This window comes from Lissotriton helveticus, chromosome 7 (genome assembly GCF_964261635.1).
Source record: "Lissotriton helveticus chromosome 7, aLisHel1.1, whole genome shotgun sequence".
Classification (NCBI taxonomy): Eukaryota; Metazoa; Chordata; class Amphibia; order Caudata; family Salamandridae; genus Lissotriton; species Lissotriton helveticus.
In genome coordinates this window covers 1,589,215,067-1,589,234,813 of record NC_136068.1, presented here as the reverse complement: position 1 = coordinate 1,589,234,813, position 19,747 = coordinate 1,589,215,067, and the positions used below count along the sequence as shown (strand labels likewise).

The window sequence follows — 19,747 nt, the reverse complement described above, 5'->3', positions numbered from 1 at the left end:
ACATGTAAGGCAGCGGACACTCAAGGCAGGTGGGTTATTATTGAGTGGGCTCTGGGTATAACTATTTGCTCAGTTTACGGCTCAAATCATGATGACCCTTTTATTTTTGCAAATTTAGAACTGGAACTTGCCTCCTGGTCAGGATCACGTGTATTCTGCGGCGACCTTAATATTTTGATGGGGTCTGCATTCAGAAAACAGAATCAACAAAGATATTCAGGCCGCAAACCAAGAGTATTTAATGCTATTAGCCTGCTTAGAGATAGCTATGACCTTGTGGACATTTGGGATGTTAAAAATCAACCTGACCCGGGGTACACATTTTTTTCACATCCCCATAATAAATACATTAGAATTGACTATATATTATAAACAAGGGACCTATCTAACCAAACAAAAGTTCTCAAATGTCCAAAATTAATTTCTGATTACAATGCCCTAATTCTCACAATTGATCTACCTAACTTTACCAGACAACGATCGAATTGGACATATTATATAAAATTCATAACTATTTGGGCTCAAGGGTATTTTGACACAAATCGATTCAGTGCCTCTAGGGGGGTGGTATGGGACTGCTTTAAAGCTGCCCTTAGGGGGGAGACAATTAGCTATGTGGCTAGAATAAAAAAGCAGCACAAAAGTGAAAACCGCCACTGAATGCTAGAACTAGCCAGAGCCGAAGAAGAACATATCACACTAATAGCTCGAGGGGAGGACGGGAAACATACAATGTGTCGAATGCTACTATTAAAAACAAATCAATAAAACAGGGGGCTGATCCAGAAAGCTGCAGAAACCTATCGAGTACACCAAAGCAATATTTATGAGAATGGGGACAGGGTTGGAAAACAGCTTGCTCTATGTACTCGACAGAAAATCTCCTACAATGTGATTACATCTATTAAGTCAGGTAGCCACAAACATACAAAAACAGAGGATATAGTTGAAGTGTTTCAACAATACTATCAAAAACTCTATCAAAAGGATAGCTTAGCTGATGTGGATGAAATTAACAAATTCTTAAGGGAATTTACAACTGATACAGGATGGAGTAGGGCCATAGACCCTATAACGAGAGAAGACCTGGAGAAAGACGTTACTATTACAGAGCTACAAACTGCTCTATCTGGTATAGCCTCAGAGAAAGCAGCAGGCCCCGGTAAAATTCCTTTAGAGTTATACAAGTTATACAAAATTTTAGGAGAATTTATACTGCCTTTCCTGTTGGATCGTGGAAAGAAACCAACATAATTATCTTTCCTAAAAAGGGCAAACACACTGATCTTCCATCATCATACCGCCCAATCTCATTGATTAATTCTGACTCAAAGTTATATGCTAAGATTGCCTGGCTATTCGGCCGGGAGGGTCGTCAAACATCTGGTCTCCCCCTGGCAGCATGGCTTTATTCCCGGCAAGGGCACTACGGACCATACTCGTAGAGCTATTTCATTATTCAACATCATGTCCGGGACGGGGGCCAGATGTCGATGATCCTCTTAGATGCTGAGAAAGCCTTCGACCGCGTGTCGTGGGAGTTCCTGGGGGCCGTGTTGGAGTGTAACAACCTTGGGCCTAACCTTGTTAAGTCAATAAGAGCAATGTACCAAGAACCAACAACTAAGCTCCAAGCAATGGGTTTTGAATCCGGCGCAATTCGAATTTCAAGAGGAACAAGGCAAGGCTGCCCCTGTTCCCCAATATTGTTTGCTTTATATATTAACCCCCTGATTCTGAAACTTCTACAAAGCCAAGCAATAAAACCCGTTATTGTTGGTATATATAAAACAAAATTTTTTGCTTATGCTGATGACGTGGCAGTATTAACACCAAACCCGTCTGAAGCAATTACAGAAATACAGGCTATCGCACAGACATATGGTCACTACTCTGTATACTCCCTCAATAAGGATAAAACAATCATATTATGTACCGATAACATTGACTTTATCGACTCCAGAAAAGCAGAAACAGCTGTGTATCTGGGAGTATGTATAAGCCGAGATGTCCAAAGCATTTGTAAACTTAATTATGAACCACTAATAAACACCATAAGAAAAGATCTAGCACGAGTCAATAGTTTACATTTGTCAATCATCGGTAGGGGAAACTTTTTAAAAATGAACATACTTCCCAGGGTATTATATTTATTTCGCACCATCCCTTTATTTATTGAGGATAATATTATTAAGTCTTTTGAATCACAAATGTCTAATTTTGTTTGGCAATATGGAAAAGTCAGGAGGTCTTTGAAATATCTATCGCTTCCACAACATAGGGGTGGCCTAGCAATTCCCAATATGTTGCTCTATTTCTGGGCTGCCTTTATTCAACAAATGGCACCACTTTTTTGCACCTCGGCTGCCGCTGAGAATGCAGGGGGCATGCAAATACCCTCTATTTATGAACTATCAATCGGAAGGAAAGCCCGTGGCTCCTTGCTGAGACAACTAGAGCCAAGCTATTTTAAAAGAGTTAAATTTAAAGTCAACTTTAGCGCATGGAAAGTATGGTGGAAAATCTCTAAATACATGCTAATTCCTCGATTTAATAGATATACTCCCTTGTGGCATTCCTCACTACTGCCAGTGCAGGGCAATGATGACATTACTAAAAAATGGGAAAGCATGGGGATTATTACAGCATGGGACTTTCTGGGAGATGATTTAAACGCCAGATTTTTGAATTTACAGAGAAATGTTGATGTCTCTAATAATGATTTTTTTAAATGTATCCAAAATAATACTATTTTAAGTTTTAAAACGCCTAATGTTACATTGGAAAGGATTCCTTTTTTAGAGACTATAAGTAAAAATACTACCAGAATATATGGTCTGCTTCTGGAAAAACTACAAGATGACCTGGAACACACTGAAGTATTATGGGCTGGTAAGATGGCTAATCCAAATGTCGATATCGACATGAGTTTACAACTAACATCACGCCTGCTCTTATCGTCTAGCCTAAAAGCCCAGTTGTATAAAACCATTCATAATCTGTATTATACCCCTGTATTATACCCTGCACCCATGGGGTAAAAGGATAAATGACAAATGTCCTAGATGTGGAATGGGTCCAGCTACCCTAATACATATGTTTTATGAATGTAATAAACTAACACTACTTAAGACAATGCTATCAGAATTCTGGGAGGAGGTGTTTGGGCATAAAGTGGCGGAATCCCCTACCCTCTATATTCTAGGTTATGATAGCACTCTTGAATTAAGCATGGAAGAGGAATCATGTCTTTTTGTTGGTACAGCAGTGTATAGAATAATACTGGCAGCACGCTGGAAAGACTTAGATCCACAGAGTTTTCAAATGTGGCTAACTCGCATCTTGGGGGTGTATAACCAGGAAAAAGCTATTTACGCTACTAGGGGTAGACACTCTAGAATACGGGGAAGTAAGATCTGGTCCCCAATAGCAGCCTGGAGCACGACTCTAAGAACCATATGAAATCCCATTATGATATTATTATGTATATTACTCTATTGTTTGAATATAATGAATATAAACAAAATGCAATATATATCCTAGCTATTTTGTATAAATCATGACATTTTCTTACCTTCTATATATCTGTTACTGATGTATGTATATATATATCCTCATTTTTTCTTGCCTCTTTTTTTAATCTATTTGTATCAATTGGAGTTGTTCAATAAAATTTCATTTTTTTAAAAAGGGAATCAGTCTTTCACCAACGTCCGGTATTTTCACATAAGGAACTTTATCAGGACTTAAGTGATATGAAAACTTGAAGGGAACCCTTTGGGATATTTACTTCCCTTCTCAGTAGCAGCAACAGCCGCCAGGATGTCATCATCAACTTTACTTTTGGAGCGTGTAACTGCTGCAACCAAATATGTCGATACTGCTGATTTTGCGGCCTCATCGGCCAAACTATTGCCAACGCGCATATGACCAGGGGTATGAATTACATACACGAGCGGCAACTGCTCTTTAAGCTCAGCCACTCGAACCCAGATCATTTTATGTTTTATCATGCTACCCTTGGAATCACGAAAATCATTCTGAATCCAAAAGAACAGGTTTTCATTGTAAGACTGGAGACAGTAGTAAGAAGCACTAACAATAAGAGTCGTCACACTAGGATCAGCGTACTCCAATGCAAGCATCAGAGCACGGAGTTCTGCCATTTGTGTGGTACAGTCCCCAAATGTCTGCGTATGCATGACATTGGACATGAATTCATCAGTCACCATTGTACCTACCACAATGGCGCAAGCTGAGACGTATGCGTGTTTAGTCCCATGCGGAACTTGCGCTGAACCGTCAGTGTAAATGATACAATGGAAATCCTCCAAAGGTCGCATAGTCAATGGCGCATGATGAACAAACTCATACTGCAAAAACTCTTGTGACTGTAAGAAGGCATCAGAAATAAACATGACATCCAGAGACGTCAATGATGCAGCCCATTGTATCCACCGGGGGTGCAAAGCTTTAGAATTTGATGGACTGGCTCTTGTCACTGCCTCTAGTTCAGGATACGGGGTAACAACCAACATGCGTTTTCCCTGCGACAGTGCACGTTCCTTAAGAATCGCCATTTGCACTGCTGTCAAAACATTTTCCAGAGTGGAAAACCGCATTTCAGCCAAAGTGTACAAGTGTGACTTGTAAGCGATAGGCACTGTGTCACCTTAAAAGTAAGGTAAGTGAAACCCACCACCCCAGGGATGATTCTTGTCACCAGGTTGGTGTGGTTATCACGAGTCAGTAAGAATTTAGATTCTAGAAGATCAGCCTGCAAAGATTGCAAAATGGCTGAATGTTCAGGCAGCCAGCATGATTTGGTAAAAGTAGGTTGTATCAAAGCATACAAAGGCTTGATACGCTGGGCATATTCGGGAATGTAAGTACGCCCGAAATTTTAAAAACCCAGCAAGGACGGTAATTTTTTCAGAGTTGTAGGAGCGCGCAGTTGTGCGCATTTCTCCAAGAAGTGAGGGGCCAATCCTCGACCTTCATTGTTGAGCTCGTAGCCCAAGAACAACACTGTGTACTCTGCAATGTGAGACTTTGCAAAGTAGTATTTGTAACCGAAGTCCGCAAAGTTACAAATTATGCAGTCAACGCGACACAGATGCGCCCAAATTTCGTCATCTGTGAGATAAATGTCATCCACATACGAACACGCATCTGAATCAACTTTCTCTAAGAGAGAGACGATACGGGCAGCAAACACACCTGGACTATTCTTATAGCCCTTTGGCAGGCGTTTAAATTGGCGTTGTTTGCCGCCACTGGTAAAACTGGTCCATTGGGAACTTAGACCATCCAAATTGTGGGCAAAAAAAACGTTGGATATGTCAAGTGTGGTTTTAAACCGTTTTCACACAAGACCATCCACCAAAGCAGAGCCGTGCGTATTCTGTACTGCACAGGTACGGCAATGCGAGTTCAAATGCCGGTAATCCAATACTAAACAGTACGAACCGTCAGGCTTGGTCACAGTAAAAAGTGGACTATTCATCGTTGACACACAAGTTTCAATCACTCCTTGATATTCCAATTGTTCAAGGATCTCCGCAACGGAAGCCTTAGCTTCACGTCGGATGGGATATTGAGGTTGAGGCTGTGGCATAGGCCGTAAGGGAAATCTCGTGGTGCTGGAAAAATGTATCCAAACTACAGTGCGTAAGGTACAGAGCCGGCGCAAGGGCTTTAGCCCACTCTTCTGCAAAATTCAGCGCATGCTCCTTCGAGACCGTGTGCGCGAAACTAGGGAGGATTACCTCCTTCCCTCTCGGAGCTGCATATTGGTCAGTCGCTGTCACCTTCAGTAGTGGACGCAGGGCCTCTCGCACTATGGTAATCTCCGCCGCGCTGCCCAACAACGTCAGCGCCCATGTCTGATTCCGGCATATCTCGCTGCTAAAGCGGCACCTTTCTTTTTCTGAAACTGGGGTCTTTTCTGTAAAGAATCATCCTGCTTGCCTTTTCCGTCTTTCAGGCGGGGCTGGTCGCGACTCTGCTGGCCACCCCTAACTCTTCCGCCTCTTCCACCACCGGACGAAGAGGCCGATGCGTCCTGTAAAGAACGAGGAGAGCGTTGATCTGGAACCTGGAAACTATCAGGCGACTTAATCGTAGTGCGGTCGCGCAAATCATAAACGCACTCAGTAGACGCAGGCACGGGTGATGGGGGACGGGACTCCTGTTTCTGTTTCCCCTGTTTTTTATTTCTGTTCCAATTTTTCTTTGGAGCTGTGGGTTGAACGTCCGTTTCAGACTTCGTACCGTGAGTTTGTTTTTTATCTTTAGCAGAAAAGGGGTTGACACCTAAACTAAAGCCGCCATAATAATTCTCGGTAACTGTCGGGGTTTGTCGGCTTCGGGGACATCGCGTAAGGCATTAGCCACCTGAAAGTTCACCGCATCTCCCTTTATATTAGAAAGGACGAGATCGGAAACTACGTCAAATGTGCCAATGAGTCTCATTCCCAACTCAACCGCAGCCTCAGGTCCGTGTTCGTCCTGAACACGCTTAATGACCGTCAGAAGGACAGCCATTGACGGAGTGCCGAAGCACCTCGTGGACACTGCCGCAAAAATCTTACCCCATTACTCGCAGTCACCGGCTTCTGGTACCAAGTCCTTGGGTAAACTAATTGTGAGAATCCTGTGTTTTTCAACTGGAGTCGAATTAGGAAATACTGCTTCAGCTGGTCAAACTTGCATATCATCCTTATCTTGGGGACGCATGCCCATTACCGCATTGACCATCATGGGACTAAGCTTCATTCCGCTCGGTCCAGCTGGAAGGGCCGCAACACCAGGGGCCCGCCCTGGAAACTGCGGGTAATATATTGAACTAGAGTCCGAATAACACTAATAGAAGAGTTATACAGGGTCCGTAATTCAGCAACAGGGACTTGCTCCGCGGGGGTGAATCCAGCCAAAACCGGCCAAGAAGCGCCTGGAATGGACAAAGCACCCAATCTAATCGCTGTTACACTGTGGGGAAGGGCGCCATTAAACCAAACACAGTGCTGCCATGCAGAAATCGGAATCTCCTGTGTTCTATAAGGAACATACTCCAAGGGCACGGCTGTGTGAGTATAAGTCTCAAATACCTGAGTAGCTGCCTCCACAGTGGGAAATGTCACCCATGATTAGAAAATCTCAAACGGGTAAGCAACTTCAGCACTCACCACCAAAATAACTGCCATGCCTTCCAAACCTACGTTAAAAGCCTGCAAATGATTGCGGACCGCAATGCGACTATGCTGCGGTATGTTAACGTTGGCTATAGCGACACAGAGAAGAAGAGGTACAATGTAAAACAATGTAGCACAACTGGGTAGTAATTCAAAAGGAAACAGTTTTGAAAGATTCAAGCTTGCAAGGACCTATGTAACTATAGGTAGGTTTGTCCAACACTATTGTAAACCGGAAACAATAGTGAAGGGGCTAAGGACTGATAGAAGTACTACTCAAGCATCATGTAATAAGACCACCAACGTTGGGCGCCATGTAGCAGGGATTCTGCTCCTACATAGAACTGTGCATAGAGACTTGAAACCTCAGTGAATTAGGGTGCGCCAAAACTCACCTTAGTAGCCAATATCCCCTACCAGACTAGCAATCAGTGTCTCATTTGTTCTTCCATAACCCCAATGATTAGACAACCCAGAACATGGAACTTAGAATTCCTCAGGCAATGTGGAACACATGAAAAGTCTTTTGTTACACTCTCATACAAGTCCAAAACTGGGAGTAAATAGAGATACGTGCAAGTATGATTTTTTATTTTATTTTTCAAAAACAAAGGTGATAAATGTTCCCAATGTACTTCGTGTTTCTATGGGGGCGCTGTAAAACAAAACATACGCTCTGATGATTGGGATGTCCAGGCCGTAGAGGCTCTTTTTTCTGATTTGAAATATCATGCTGCCTTTGATGCTGAAGATTTGTATTTGGACTCTGCTAATTATGCAGAGTTGTTTTGTTATCAACACTATGACAATCATTTCCTGTATAAAGCAAGCACATTTAGAAATATGATTATTTATACACAATGGGAACACTGTTCAGCCCCCATTGAAGGTAGTTCAAAAACTCTTTTGAAAAAATTTACATATTTCACTGATTTTAGTCAATCCAAACCTAAAGCCTTTTATTTTAAAACGGCTACAAAATCATCTTCCAAAGTTAGACTCACTCACTCAAAATTATTATACTCAAAATCCTTTATGGATCAATTAGCTATAAGTGGTTATGAGCTGTGGAAAGATACCATTGATCTTAAATCTGTTTGGGGTTCTAAACCCCGGCAGGTACAAGGCACTGAGGCCATACATCGGGAGTGCCTTTTCCCGACTCACATGTTGTTTTTAAATTTGACTATTTTTGACACCACTTGCTTATGATTGGCTACTAAAAAATTGAATGCCCCTGCCATTCCTGATCTAGGTGCTTACCCTACTTGGGACAATCACATTGATGAATTACAGTCCCTACTTACTAATACCTCCTTTAATATTTCCAACTTGGATCCCCAAGGTTGGTTGCTTTGGCAAAAAAGTTCTGACTCATGTCAACATCGTTTTCTGGGTCTGGCCCCGGGCTATACACAGGTTAGGGTGGACCCCCGTTTTGATAATTCCCATTCTGTTACTACCTATTCATTTCATTTTTTTTAGGGGGTTTTGTAAAGCGCTTGGTGACGCACAGCGGCGTGTCCCCGCGCTGAAGAGCTGATATTTACTGGAGCTTACACATGCGGAACAACTTACTGTGCGAATAGTACAGTTTTAAGCTTGACTCTAAAGAGTGGTTCTGATGGTTCTAATCGCAACGCCGTGTGTAACTTATTCCATCTAGAAGCTGCAAGGTGCCTAAAGGATCTTCCGCCCATCCGAGCTCTGGACACCTTAGGAATGACTAGGAGTCCTGAGCCGGAAGATCTCAGGGAGCGGGACGGCTCATAGGGAGTCAGCAGTCCTTTCAACGGGAGAGGAGACCTCCCATTGATAATCCGGTGGCACGTACATAATGCCTTGAATTCTACCCTGCTTCTGATCGGGAGCCAGTGCAAAGACCGGAGGGCCGCTATGGATGCAGCTCTTCTGGGTAGTCTGAGCACTAGTCGGGCAGTGGCATTCTGTAAAACCTGTAGGCGGCTCAGATTCTTCTCCAGGGTCCCTAAGTAGAGAAGATTGCCATAGTCCATCTTTGACGTGACTAGTGCATGTACCAGGGTTTGACGAGCTCTGACAGGTAAGAACTTCAATACCTTCCTAAGACTTTTGAGAGTCCCAAAGCATGATCCAACCACCTGATTGATCTGGGGGCCAAAGGTAAGGTCGGAATCAAACCAGATGCCCAAGTTCTTTGCTTTCTGGCAAGGGGTGGGTGTTGGACCTAAACAAGGCGGCCACCATGCCGACGTCCACGCCGATTGCCCTCCCCCCACTACCAGCACCTCGGTCTTGCCTCCGTTGAGCTTGAGGCAATTGGCGGACATCCAGGCAGCAAGGTCTTGCATGCAAGCTCTGAAAATGTCCGCCGAGGGACCGGGCGCACGCGACAGGGAGATGACCAACTGCGTGTCGTCGGCATAAGACACCATTCGAAGGCCGTAACTCTCTACTAAGGTGGCAATCGGGGCAACATAAAGGTTAAAGAGTGTCGGACTCAGGGACGAGCCCTGCGGCACCCCCTGATCTAAAGATATTCGCTCCGAGTAATGATCACCTTGCCTTACTTGGAAGCCTCGGCCTGTAAGAAATGAATGAATCCATTTCAGCGCTGCCCCTCTCACCCCACCTTTGTTTAGACACTGTAGCAAGATGGAGTGTGCTACAGTGTCGAACGCCGCGCTGAGGTCTAAGAGGATTAAGGCCATGGTTTGTCCCTCATCAGCACCTTGCCTGAGGGTTTCGGTAGCCCTGAGAAGGGCAGACTCCGTGGAGTGATGGGGCCGAAACCCGAATTGTGTAGGATGAAGAAGGTTGCTTTCCTCCACAAATTTCATTAGCTGTTTATTTACCACCTTCTCCGCTACCTTAGAGAAATAAGGCAGCAGGGAGATGGGGCGAAGGTTGTCTAGCTTCTCACAACTAATGTTGGGCTTCTTGCGGAGGGGAAGCACCACAGCCTGTTTCCAGTCCTCTGGTATGGAACTGGAGCGGAAGGAGATATCCAGCAGGTGTCTAATATAGGGTTCGAGTGTTTCCAGACTGTCTCCCAACCTTTTTGGGGAGGCGGGATCTCGAGGAGAGCAGGATTTGACAGATCTGCATATTTTAACTAAATCCACCGATGAAGGGGTGGTAAAATTGAGTAACAGATTTTGATCGGCTTCATTTCTTGAAGAGTCCGCTGCCACTTCCGCTGCTCGAGGTGTATCGGGAAAAGCAGAGTAAATCTTAGACACTTTATCCCCGAAGTAGTTGGCAATCCGATTGCATGCTGCTACTGAGTGCTCTTCATCTTGAGTGGAGTTTTTTGGGGTGGCCAGGGATTTATATATGCTGAACAGTTCCCTGGCAGAGTTCTCTGCCACTTGGATTCTGTCAGCATAGTATGTGGCCTTCTCTGTCCGGATCTTATTGTGATAGGTGCGTCTCTTTGCGAGATAGGCCTCTTTCATCCGGTCATCATATGCCACTCTCCACTGTCTTTCTGCACGTTTGCAGTCTCTTTTGGCTCAGCGCAGCGCCTCGCTAAACCAGGGAGCTGTTTTTTGTCTGTGGACACCTTTTGTTGGCCGACCCAGTGGGGCTGTGCAGTCCAGAGCAGCCGTGATGCGGTCATTGAGCAATTTATTTGCTGTCGCCACGTCATTACCTCCTGGGGGCCCTTCCGCAGTAAGAGCCTTATTAAACTCTTGCAGGGTGAATCTTGCCCACCTGCGTCGAGAATAGTTAAGTGGGGTAGGGGCGATAGCTTTATGTATTCAGTGGGAAAATCATGTCAAAATTGGCTAAAACATTCCACCTTCGCATCAGTTAAGCAATGTGAGAAAGTGCCATCTTTCTTGCATTGGTATGCCCCCACTTTTTTCTGAACTGCTGATGTGCGTTAACTGAGTGTCCCCATGGCTCCTGCCAACCAGGTGCCCAGGGTCTGTGTGCCTTCTCTGAAAACTGTGTTGAAACTAAAACCCAATTGGCATCTCAGGCCACCCAGAGAAGACCCATAAGGGCTGCAGCACTTATTATGCCACCCTTAGGGGCCCTGTACCCTGACACCTAACCACTGCTTTTGCAGGCTGAGTGTCTAAGTACAGAACCAAACAAAGAGTCGACATGCCCACAAAACCCCCTGCCCTGGCATACATCAGTCACCCTCTAGCTGGGTGCCCTATGCCAGTGGTGTGGGCACAGGTGCATGAGCCCTGTGCCCCTACAGTACCCAGGGCCATTTCTGGGCACTGTAAGTGCAGTGATGCCCTTAAGAGTATGTGGTGCTTGGTGGTTGTTATTACAAACTCCACAGCACCATAGTGGCTACACTGAAGACTGACAAGTTAGATATCAAACTTCTCAGCACATTAAACTCACACTGATTCCAGTGTGGGATTTAATGTAAAATGCAATACAGAGGGCATCTTAGAGATGTTCCCTGAAACCTAACCTACAATCCACATCTTGTCTGAGGCGCTACCTAGGCTGCCACACCGCAGACATGTTGCTGGACCCCTGAGTGGAGAGCCCTTGCTCTCCTGGGCCTGCAGCAATGCACATCCTGGGATGAGGTGCCAAGCCTCCGCCTCCAGGATGGGCAGGGGAAGCTTCAAAGGCATTCCACTCTTGTGAGCTTCTCCAGACCATTTGCTGTACTCAGCAACTGGCCCCCACCGGTTCTGACCCCCACTCTGGCAGAAAGACTGGCGGGAAACCCTACGTCAGGAAGGGGGAGTGCCAACCTGTGCCAACTGCACCCCTCAGGTGGGGGAGATGAGGTGAAGCACGACCCCGGGCCCCGGCCATCTTGAAGATGGGGAGCCCTGCCCAATCACAGCTAGGCTCCTGCCCCCATCCCACAGGAGAGGAGCAGGCTAGGGGGTGTACCCACCCCAGGACAGGGACCCATTGGTCCCTGCCCTTGCCCTACCTGTAACACCCCTAAATTTAGTATTTAGGGGCACCCTGTACCTTCCTTCCTCAGATCCCGATTTGCAACAACAAGAAGACCAAGAAACACGAAGACCTGCCGTGCAGCTGCTAACGAAAAGACGACACCCACTGAATTGGTCGCAGAACACTCCAGGCCTGTTGATCCTGGAACCTGCTCCTGCGAAACTCCAGTGTCTCCAACGGACAGCAGCCTCGACAACCCCGGAGGACCTGCCTGCCTTGAACCTTCCAAAAGACTGGGACTCCATGAGCAGTGGTTCTGCTCCAACAGCAAAACACTTGGTGCCAGCCAGGAACCGCAAATCCGGCCCACTTTGCACCCGCCAAACCTGGCCTGTGCCTGAGTAATCCAAGACCACAAGGACGTCTCCCTGGCAACTGGGACCCGAAGTCCAGTGCCCAAAGACCCTCCTTGACGACCCAGACGGCGTCTGCAGCCTCAGAACCAGGGACCCCTCCAACCGCGACCAGTCGACGGGAAGATTTCCCGACACCAAAAGACACCCCTGCACCCGGCACCCCACTGCCCCCTGTGCCCTCCTTTGGGGTACCTATCTCTTCTCCAAGATCCCAACTTACCTCTCGAAGGGGTGGTCGCATTTGAAGAATCTCCACCCCCGAGCCTGCAGCCTTAGTTCACTTTTTAACTTTCCCATTGGATAACATTGAGCGCCCGACGGTTTAAAAGCACCCTGCACCCAGCCGCCCGAGTGCCGTTGGAAGTGCAACTACTACCCTACTCTACTTCCCCACTTGCCCTGAGTAAGTGACCAGGAGCTCAGCTTCCACAGCCGTGTGGCCTGCCTGCTTGCAGCCACTAACCAAAGGCCCCCTACCCTCCATTGGATTGTGTTGGGCCTACTCTCTCTGCACCCGGCTGCCCCTGTGCCGCTGAGGGTGTAACAACTGTACCTTTCCGACCCTGTGAGACCCCTGGGTATATGCTCAGAACCTTAACTCCACCAGTCGAGTACTCACCTGAAAGCTGATAACTCACTTTCCTTCCATAGGCTAACATTGACTGGTTTTCACTGAAATTTCTTGTAAGCGTGGAGTTTTGAAACTTTAAAATATTCATCTAAAATCAGCCGAATAACGAATCCTGAAATACTCACCTGTGATCAGGAGACAAGTCAGTACTGTACCTTTTAGCCCAGTCATGAACTGCAAAAGTAATCCTAACTGTACTTACCAGTAACTTGAATTTTCTTCCATAGGAAACCATTGACTATTTTTCTCTGAAATTTCTTCTATGTCAATTTTTGCAAACTAGAAGTATTCCTTAAAAATCGTACCAAATTCTAAAACTTCATTACTTACCTTTCTTAGGTAGAGGTCCCAGTGCTGAACCTAGGAGTCCAGTACTGGATTACAAAAGTAACGAGAACCTACTTTACCTGTGACTTGAATTTCCTTCCATAGGATAACATTGCTAGTTTTTCACTGAAAAGTTTCTAAGTGTCAACTTTGAAAATACATTTATATTGTTTAAAAATCACAACTGTAACCAATACGCTTTTACTTAACTGTTTAGAGCTTAGGTCCCAGGACTGAATCCAGGATCCAGCCCTGTGGTTAGAAAAGTAATCCTTAAAGTCATCAACTGCATTTATGTAGAAAAACCCATTGAGCTCAATGTTAAATTGTGTTTAGAACTTTGTTGCCTATTGTAACCACTGTAGCTATGGTACTTACAGAGTCTATTGCCTTTCTGCAAAGTAATTACCTAAAGTCACTCATATTGAGAAAAGTATATTTTGATACCTGTTGGTTTTAAAATAAAACGATTATATCTTTTGATATAAAAACAATTGGCCTAGAGTTCAGTTCTTATGTGTGAATCCTTTTGCTGACTGAGTGTGTACAGCAAATGCTTTACACTGTCCTCTGATACTGCTTACTGCTCGACCAAGCTACCACTTTAGAGAGTAAGGCCATATCTGACTTTAGCCTCTGTTATACCTCTGGAGACTGGGGACTCTATACACACTGTACCTTACTTTGGTCCTGTATATATAGAGCTACTTTCTTACAAGCAACACTTATCACAATTGTATGATGATGTTGATTTGAATGACTTTGTAAATGGCCCTGTAGGAAGCAGGTCCAAAAGATGGATTCACGCTATTTGCCACAAAGTTTGGAAATTGTCTCAAATTGATGTTGCTTCTAGATTAAGGGCTATTGATCAAGCTAATTTAGAAAAAGTGCTTGCAGTTGTTGATAATAGCATGAATACCCTTTCTTCCAGGATTTACACTTTAGATAATATCGTTTCATCTGTTGTGGATATTGTGCAAGATGATGTTTCTGTTTTGTTCCATGGTCAAAATCAATTGCACTCGATAATGCAATATGCTTGGACTTTGCAAACGTTAAAATCTGGTAAAATTCACTGGGACTACATGAATATCTCATCTTTATTTTTACCATTTAATTTAACTGAAAAGCAACAGTTCATGTCCATGAAGGATGCAACATATTCCCTTCTGCATATAGAAAAGTTGGAACCCTTACCATTTTCTGTAGCTGAATATAATTCTGCTGTATGGCTTATTCATGAGTTAATAACACTGCCTTTCCCATTGTTTAAATTTAATTATTGTATGAAGCATTATGCCCTAGGCAGATATGAACCATTGGGTAGTGCTTTTCTCCATGAAGTTTGGTCTCTGGCATTTACATATAGGTGCATGCGAGATGGTAAAGAAGTTTATTTGAAAGGGGAGAAATGCGTTTCCACACCTGATCACTCTCTATTCTGCACCAATATACAATTACATGGCGCGTGTAATACTGAAGCCCCTAATTTAGCCTGCATTTTAAAGGGTACTCCAGTACCGGCAATAACACCGGCCATTACATTATTAGCTAACAGTAGTTATTTACTTTTAAATAATGAAGCGTGCTGTGGGATGCAACCCGGCATTCCGTACATTGTAACTGTCTCCCAACGTGTAGTTTGCTGCAAAGATTTGCTTTTCCCACCCCCGCATGGGAGACTCGATGTCTCAATCTGGCCTTCCATTCCGACCTTGACAGCAGAGTTCTACAAGATGAGCAGAATAAGGGTTCTATTGTCCCAAACAGAAGTTCCCCTTACTTCCTCTTGTGAAACATTTGTCCTTCACGTGGCTAACACCCGTTCAGATGTGCATGCCCTTTTAAATAGTCCCACTTCATTTCGGTGCCTTGATTCATCCCATATTCAATGCCTCTTCGACAAGTGGCGTGTCGCTCTTTTTTAAGGCTGTTAGCTCCGGCCTTGTGACCCCTTTACAAATTATATTTGGTGTGATACCGGCATTTTTCATTCTATTTTTTCCAGTGGGTTACCTTTAATTCTCTCCTCGGCTGCCGGTGTACTGCTGTTGCTTTGCTTACTCCGCAATGGCTGCACTATCTGTGTCATGAGACAGCCTGCCTCGGCTGCTCAACCATCGCAACCGGATGCTTGAATTCTATGGAATGCTACCACTGGCGACTTTGAGTGTAGCTTATGGATTATCTTTCCGGTTCTCATACTTTACATGCGTTCAGCCTGTGTTTCATTGCCTGGATTGTTCATTTGAATGGTCTTTGGATTTATGCCTGTCAAGTACGGCATCTCCTTCCCCGGATTATGATCAACTGATGAGTCCCTTAGTGGCTCACGAGTTGGACTGTTCTGGCATTGGGATTAAGGCCTGTGCAGCTGCGCATGGACTTCTAGGAAATTGGAACGTATATGAGGCGGCGCTTGACTTCGATGTCACGAATTTACCTCGGGGAAAATGTTGGTTGTCCTCTGATGGCAGCCGTTGTAACATACTATGCCTATATGCTGATGGACTAAAGACAGTTAACCAGCTAAGAGCACATACTGAATTGTGATTTTTTCAAAACATTTTGCTATATTTAATCCATGTTGGGCAGTATGCCCTTTCATGGCTTTTTTTTCTTTCTTACTTCTCTTGCCTCAATTCTTCGAATTTATAATTTCCAATTAGGCGGTTTGACAGGAGAGGGCAGGTTAGAGATTTTCTCACCAAAAATCACTGAGAGCTTATCACACAGCTCTAAAGAAGGTAAATTATCACTGAGAGTTCATGTCAGTACAGAAATGAAGACCCTGAGGCCCTGTACAGAAACTTGCCCTTGACAGACAGAATTGGAGGTCCTTTTTTGCTGCCCTACTTACCAGTCAGCACAGTGGGCAGTAAGTAACTAAGTATGTCAGTAATGGCAGCACACCTTTGCAAACAAGAAATCTGCTTCTGGACTGAAGCTTCATGTGTGTACTGTCTAAGAAAGGGCAAACTGAATAGAATGCGACTTGTAATATACTGTACTAAATACCTACTTGAATTGTTGAATTCTGAGCATGTTAAAAAAAAGATTTACAAAAAAAAAAAACAGAAATCTGCTTCTGAACAATTGTTTAATAAAAGCCCATTCATCAGACAGTACACGCCAAGATTTTAATTTCACTATTGTACTACATTGTCATCATGGTGCCCGAGGGCCGGATTTAGATATCGGCGGACAGGTTACTCCACACAACGGTGATGGATATCCAGTCTGCCAAAATATAAATCCCATAGGATATAATATGATATATATTTCAGCGGATGGGATATCCTTCACCGTTGTGCCGAGAAATAAATCAGGCCTCAAGTCAGCTTGCAGAAATCCACCATAATTACTGTGCAGATTCTCAGTTACCCAGAGCCTATGTTTAATAACGAGTGAGGAGAAATGTATTCTATGGAGGAGAAAGTAACTACCATTTTTCAGAAGTGATTTCCTCTTCAGAAAATTCCCTTGTGAACTGCTCTCAGGATTTTGGCCCACCTACGATCCATATTGTCTTGCATATTCATTATAGCACATCTCACGGTCAAATGAGGCTTCTTCGAGAATGCTTGTAGGATCATCTCAAAAATGCTAACCTATGTAACTTGTAAAAGCTTTCAAAGAGTTGCTAGACCTGTGTGAATCCTACCTATCCCCTTTCAAAGTACGCCTACCAATTGATTAAATAATAAGTGTGTGCACCAGGCAGGAGCATGGGGTATCTAGGGAATGTAACTGTTTAGTGAAGCTTCACTCTTCTAGGAATCATTCTTCTTCTGGGTGATTTTTAATTTGCCGCCAATCAAATACTACTTTGACTGAATGCTTTAACCCCTTCCATGTGCGCGGAATTTCCGTGCTGTGCCGGCGTTTCCACTAGTGGGCGAGGATTCGGACAGCCAGGGGCCGTCCTGTGCACACGCTCACCATGATGCATGATGGCTCCCGGCCGTCGCGCGAATGGAAGAGGTTAAGTACAATGTTCTATTCGCTTCACCCAATTCCCAGTGGGGATTGGTTAGAGCTCTGCAATCTTTTGAAGTCCTTGACTTGCAATACTTCTAATAGCAGCTCCCCTTTTACACATTTCTTTTAACTTCTTCTGCCTTTTCTAAGTCAAAATAACATGACTAACCTTTTCATTCTTCTTTTTCAGTAACTGTATCGGTGCAGCCACACGATGAAGCTTCATTATGCAGTGGTTGCCAGAAGAATCTTGTCGGGACAAGAATCGACCTTCCTTTTGGAGAGCTGGAAAGCCAAGCGTCTGCATGAGCCAGGGTTCGGCTTATATAAAATAGATGAGCAAAAAATGGCCATCGCGCCTCAAGACTTGGGTAACTTCTGTTTGAAATATTCTGATATTTCCCTTAGCCATATGCTCACATTGGTGCAAAATCACGTGTCTTTGAAAATGCCATGGGCCAAGGATTCCCGGGAGTAATTTAAAGGAAAAACTGATTTGTGATCCTAAAGATCCTGGAAGTGCAAATCATTCTGGCACATCAATGGAGACTGATACCTTGTGGTTGTGAGGACAAATATAGCATTTTGTAGTAGCATGCCTATATCGCAACCGAATATTTTGACCTTTGCGACAGTGCCCCATCCCAAAGGTTAAATACTCGTCTGTGTCTGTGTTTTTTTTTAAAGTAAAAGGATCTCACCAGCCTTTGGCCATGTATATGACCCGCAGATTTCCATGATTGATCTTCCGGCCTGTAGCCTTTCCAATCCACAAGATAGAAGAGCTTTATTTTATTTCCCTTGGCATCAAGTATTGCTTTTACTTCAAATACCAAATTTTGACCGATCTGAATGGGAGACTTGGGGGGGATGGTGGATCTGGTATCTTTTGTACAAGGCTTTATGAAGAAGCAGGAGCACTTTTAGTCTTCAGGCAATTGGAGCTAAACACTTATAAGGTATGCAAAATCATGAACGGAAGGATCCCGATAACGTTAGGCAAAGTGTTTGGGAACCTCCCAGTCTCAGATTCTTTGTTGCTAATCATACTTGGTCTCCTTCCATATATGAAGGTACTTTTGATGCATAACAATCAGTGGCTTCTTTGTTTTTTTCTTCAGTTTGAAATAATTGTTAAATAACCTTTTGTTGAATGTTTTTGTTAATATTTCTCTATTGCATTTTTGTTAATGTACAACAACAAAAACAGAAAGACAGCACAGCGCAGTCAGCACGTACACCTTTGTTGAATGTTACGTTTTTGTGATGCTCTCTAACTGCTAAAAGCTTACTGCAGTCCTTTTTCCAATTTGATTAAATGTTTTTGAGATGCATTACTGTGAGACAAAAGAAATCGGCTATCTCTGTACTTGCATGAGAACAATTGTTATTAGCAAATTCTGCTAAAATTAGGGCCTGATTCCGCCAGACTCGCTGTGGCCATTCAGACAGCTGATCCGGCTGCACCAGGGAACCGCCGTTCGTTCCCTAAAGGGCAATCCAGTAGGCACGATGGGACCACCGCGGTCCATAGCATATTATGAGTATCCCCACCGCAAGCCTTTTCATGTCGGTAAGCCTGCTATGGAAAGGCTGGCTATGGAGAAACAAAGGGGGCCTATCAGGTCCAACATGTGCCTCCCTTTCTGAATGCACCCCAAGTTCTAGCACAGCCTGAACTTCACAGTTGATGCCGTGCTTGAACTGCTTTTGGGTCCCCATTGCGTTGCTGGTTTTCAGGGCACCGCCGTGGGAACGGCAAAAGAAAAGTCTGCCAGACAGGAGTTGAACTCGTAATTTGGCGGTGGACCATGCACGGCTTTGGCAGTACTGTGTCGGCACTAAGCAGAACATTGTTATAACTCTTGAGTAGGAACATAAATCATTTTGTCTTTCAGCAACAGCCTGTCTTTAATACTGTGCTCTTCTTTTTGTGCTAATCTCTTGAATCTAATTTGCTTATCTCACCTGTCAATTGGGTGTAAAAGTATCGAAATCTATTGTTGCAAACGTTCAATCCACCAAGATGATTTTAGGAGGTTTTTTTTGTGTTTGAATTTTCTGTGGATTTTAACCTGGATGGGGCGTCTGCTTTGGCATTTTTTGTACAGGGTTGGAAAGTGATAACAACATCAAATTCACTGTAAAAAAATCTAGTATATTGTTACAGTGTGTCATGCTCCCAGCAAATATTGCTGCCATTCTTGAGATGCTAATTTAATGGCCAATGGCATCCTTTTGGTGATGATATCATTTTCTTCCATAGGGAGCAATGTCTTAGAAAAGAAGGCTGTGGGGTACATTTGTCCAGATTCTGGGTTTCTTTG

At 44.2% G+C, this 19,747-nt stretch overlaps 1 long non-coding RNA gene across 3 annotated transcripts in view; it reads left to right on the top strand.

The window, feature by feature from the left end:
* LOC144767559 (uncharacterized) overlaps window positions 1-19,747 on the top strand; it is a 358,110-nt gene that overhangs the window by 279,424 nt on the left and 58,939 nt on the right. For all 3 annotated transcript variants that reach the window (XR_013598259.1, XR_013598258.1, XR_013598257.1), the window contains one exon: window positions 17,611-17,791. This is a non-coding gene — a long non-coding RNA (uncharacterized LOC144767559). The remainder of the gene's footprint in view (window positions 1-17,610; window positions 17,792-19,747) is intronic.